A 5,336-nucleotide genomic window follows, 5' to 3' on the forward strand; every position below is an offset into this window, starting at 1 on the left:
TAAGCCCTTCTACCAGCCTTGCCTTAGAGACCCATAAATAAATCTCAAAAGAGATCAAAAGCAGCAGTTAATCTCAGGACTGCACAAGGCTGACAGACAGAAATAAATCGGGGGGGGGGGGGGGGGGAGAGCAGTCACTTGCTTCCACAGTCCAAAAGCACTTCTATGACCCCTGCCTAACTCCATCAGCTCAGGACAAACCTCACTGAAATATAATCTGCTGAAAATTCAGATATGCAGTTTTGTGACTCACATCTCCAGGTTTTCTCTGGGGCCAGAATGGTCTACCTACTCCCACCTCCCTGTACTTCCAGAAGCCTCGGCAGTCACATCCACATCCCAAAGCTTCTACCAAGTTAAAAAGCTCCTCCAGGCTTAATTACTGAATACCCTGAACAAATACGATAACTTTTTAGTACCTTATTGCAAACCATAATGCACAAAAATAGAGGGATGTTGGGGGTAGGGGGTGGGAAGTTGAGGGATGGTGGGAGGAACATGCGAGACATTGGTGGTGGGAAATGTACACCGATGGAGGGATGGCTGTTGGATCCTTGCATGACTGAAACCAAATCATGAACAGCTTTGTAAAGATCTATCTCATAGATATAGAATACATTTTTAAAAAACAATAATGTCAATTTCATGCCTGCTTCAGTCAGCATAATCAGTGGCTGAATAAATAGCAGTACTCCTACATTGTAAAAAATGGTTAGGTCCTTGTACATAATTGGAGGAGGGTTGAAAATAAAGTTTCATATGGGGAGCAAAAAAAAATATGTTTAACCCTTTCTATATAGGTTTACTCTACCAAGATGTCATGTGGGTCATTAAACCAAAAATTCATTATAAAAGTAAAAGAAATGAATTGCAGCAAAACATAGAAAATAACCACACTTGAGAATATATAAAACCATATATAGAATACCTATGAGAGATACATAATAGCTACAGGGAAAGACATTAGCTATGGAGCTTTGTAAACTATGGGCTCCCAGAAGGGATCATGGTCAGCTTGTCATGTCAGAAATAATATTATTGTGGGAAATTTAAAAGTAAAGGACATCCCTAATATTACTTAAACCCAAGGTTCTAATTTGAACACTTGGATTTCAAACTCTTCAGAGTAGCATGAAAATGGTCCCCAAATTCTTTTATAAAACACTGACCTTAATATTATATTAACTACTTGCAATAGATAACTAATTCTGGTTTATTATATATCCTTGCCCAAACAACCTCCTTTATTTGGGTTGGGAAGATAGAACAGGCCTGTGAAAATCCAAACAACTAATTCTCACCTGCCCTACTTGGGAGAAAAACAGATAAAGCTATTGATAGGGAAAGAGGGTTGATATATTTTGAAGTATAAACACAGTTCCATGCTTCTGCCCCAAGTCCTAAAGATTCTGTCTTTGTCTATCTCTATGTCATTCCCTCTTTCTACACTAATTATCGAACTTTTAAATATCCATGTTTGGGGCCTTATCCTTGTTCCATGCAAAGGTCATGCTTACACTACCATCAGATCCCTAATGTGGAGTTATAACTCCTAGTATAAAGACTATGACTTTGCTTCCTTTCTGAAGAGGCTTATATTCATTAGACTTAGAGTTTTACAGTTGGGGAAAGTAAGTTGGCACAGATATATTATAGTGAAACTGCTAAAAAATCCTTCAGTTGCAAATTTCCAAAGACAATAAAATTGGAAAAGTAATTGACTAAGAAAGATTTGAAAAGTTCTTACTGTCTGAGTCATCAAATAAATATAATATGCAGGTGATTATGTAGTATTTTTATTAATTTTAAAATAAAATTAAAGATTTAATGTTGGCAAGACTTTGGGTATATCGCCATTTTTATTCACTTGTAATAAAAGTGTAAATGTTTAAAATGAAAATTTTAAAGCTATTAGAATAATTAACAAGGCACCTGAAAAGTTATCAACACATAAAAATGATTTTTGTGAATATCTTTAAGTAATTCCTATTTTTTTCCTCCTTCTTCTTCCATTTTGTTTTTCTTCTTCATAATATGACCAGAGACCAAAACGTTGTCCAATTCTGGAGATGGAAGAAATCAGGAAGTGATAGGAGGAAATCTAATAAAGAAGCACAATCTTATGGTAATCGTAGAGACTGGGAAATTAATTTAACAAGGCCAACATCAGTCACAGTTTCAGGACTACTCAGTGCTATAACTCCTTCAAAGAGAGAGTTACCAAAAGAAACCACTGGGGATAGAGGTTAATTAAATACATAATTAGAATCTGACTTCCTTGGGAGTTCTAGGGAGAAAGTTAAAAAGCAATTTTTTATTTGTACCTTTTTGGTGGCTTTGTTTCAGGTTTTATAATAGCCCAAAACTTACCTTTTAAAAATTGATATGAAGACCATCTTGACAATTAACTATTCTTTACTCTTTAGCAAAAGCAGTAACTATTCAGATTCTCCCCTCCAATGTTTTTAATCGCTAAAACTCTCAACTTAGTTAAACTTGACATCCATAAATTGAAGCTGTTATTTTTCTTTTCTGGCACTGTACTATATAAAAATATATAAAAGTACATGTACTATGATTATTAAAGAGAAAAAACCAAAAATTTTGGTGATAAAGTTGGAAATGTGTTGAAATTTAAAAAGCAAAGTAGCACTTTCAGGAAATGATTTAAGTCTCATGTGCCACAGGACACAGCAGATATAAAAAGACAAGGCAGCACTGTCTGGATTAACAAAAAACTGGTGCCTAAATTTGACTTTGATGGAATATCAGAATACCAAGAAAAATGAAAAGACAAGTCTAGATGCAATTAACCAGTACACAGATAGATGTGGAAAACTTCTTGCAGAATTTAAGGATAAGCCACAAACTTTCACTGACCCAATGCAATAATTGTGTGTAATCAAGGGTTTTATCTGAGAACAGTAAATGTCATGCTTCTCTCTTATTTTGTATATACCTTACATAAGGTGATGAGGCTCAAGCTTGTTCAACACAAACCAGTTGATCATAAGTGTGGAAGATGAGCTTTAGTAGACACACAGCAGTAGTCTTACTCAAGATGGAAATATAACGGTTTACGAAGATAGTACATGAGACTATCTCATCTGTAGTACTGGGGGAAAGTCTCTTACATGCTTAGTATCAAGATTCCACCACTTTCCCAAGATGACCTTGCTGTAGTTTCATACAAAACATGCAGGAATTTACCTTTCACTTCACCCCCAAAGAAAATATGAAGAAGAATGAACAGAGCTGAAGTAAGATGTTCTTTGATTCAGAACTGAGAAAAAAATGGGAATTGAAGTTCTGAAGTGAGCACAAGATTTCTGGGTTTGGCAACATGGCAGTCTTGGTTGAACTTCAGCTAGTGAATTGACTTTCTGTTGCTTATTCTAAGTTAGTAGTTGCTGTCATAATAATACTTAATATCTATTCCTATAGAAAAATTTCTAATGAGATTATTGTCACATGAAGCCCTCAATACCAGTGAGTGAATAGCCGTGAAGAGCATCTGTATCAGGCAAATGGAGATAGAAGTCCATTTCCTACCTTCACTTGCTGTGGTTTATCAGGTATGTCCTCTAAACTGTTTACATCAATTCAGTGTTGTAATGAAAAAAATAAGTGTATAACAAAAAATCTTAGTCTAACCGTCTACTGATGCAAAATAGATATTGGTGACATTGACCAACAAACATAGTTCCTAGCCCACTGAAAGATGATGTTTACATTTCTTAGTTGCTCTCAGACTCATAATTGATCCTCTGATTGAATGGACCTTCAATAATCCTCTGGATGGAGTCAGGAAAAGATAATGGTTCCCTTGTTAATAAATAAAAGGCTAGGTTAGAGACACTCAATGTAAGACCCATAGGTTGCATGGGTGAATACACAGTAACACAGACTACATTCCATGCTCACAAACTAGAATTCAAATGCTTTATAATATATCACCAGTCCTTAGTACGTTTTATTTTCCACAAAGCATTTATTGTATTTGATGAAAAGACAATTCCTAAGGATAGTGTAATTTCTAGGTCTCAGGGATAGAGACCTAGAGATGCACAGTTTGGGTTTGAGAAAAAGAGTAAAAGAGTGTAGGGCATTTATCTTGCATGCACCTGACTTGGGTTTGATCCCCAGGACCACATATGGTACCCCAAGCCCTGCCAAGAGTGAGTCCTCAGTTTAGAGTCAAGGGTATTCCCTAAGCATTGCAGGGTGTGACCCTGCCCTATCCTTCAAAGAACAATACTGCCTATTTTATTTACCCACTTCCATTTTTAGGATAAAAGAAATAGTTTATCTCCTTGTTTCTGTGAATGCAGAAAGCCTGGTACAGAGTAAGTGCTCCTTTTGTGATCAGCAAACGGGCTTGTTGCTGATTGGATAAGTCTAATAAAATATTTTTCATGACACCAGATCTAAAAAATATGAGAACCAAGGAAAGGAAAGACTTCAATTCTGCAGAATCATAGTTTTGTAATAATGCCTGGACTATTGAGTTGTACTGTGGTCTGTAACTTTCAGTAGCTCTTTTAATGTCTTTAAACTTCAGTGTTTTTATCTGTAACATGGAGCCAATGATATTTTTCCTCAGTACTTATTTTGAGGAGTAAAGAGCTAGCTGATGGACACCTTTCAACATGGTATGCTGGCACATAGGGGTAATTAACCACTACTACTGATGATTTTTTTTTCATGTAAAATTAAAGAGGTAGCAGTGATTAAAGCTTCACAAACATAATAGGTATTAAGTAAGTTTATCAGTAACTAGAATTATATTAAAATGTTCCATTAGGTCAAATCATATATTGAATGCAAGATTTTTTTTTCTCAGACTGACAAACCTTTGAGAAGCTGTTCCTTCTTCACTGTCATGAGAGACAGGAACAAGCCTGAACCTTGCAGATGTTTTAGGTTTCTCTTTGGTGCTAGTCAAGCTGAACTGAACCCAGCACAACTTGTGCCCAAGTCATTAAGATGCAGTATCTCAATTTATGGTCATTAAAATTATGGTCCCCAGGCACTACCTATCAGTCTGTCATTTTATCCTTCTGACTATAAAGGCCAGAATCAAACACATAGGACAGAAATATAAACACCCTTCTTAGTCCTTTATTTACTCTCAAATAAACCAATGAGTAAAACTCACCACCCCTGTACCCCCATCTGCTACCTAAAGTCTCAATGACTAGAAGTTCAAATGAGTGAAATCTTCAGTAACTAATGATTTAAAGATAAGCTTTGATTTTAAAAGTCAAATATTTTTTTTTTAATTTTTATTAGTGAAACACCATGAGGTACAGTTGTAGACTTACAAATTTTTGTGC

This window comes from Sorex fumeus, unplaced genomic scaffold (genome assembly GCF_029834395.1).
Source record: "Sorex fumeus unplaced genomic scaffold, SorFum_2.1 ptg000002l, whole genome shotgun sequence".
NCBI classification, from domain to species: Eukaryota; Metazoa; Chordata; class Mammalia; order Eulipotyphla; family Soricidae; genus Sorex; species Sorex fumeus.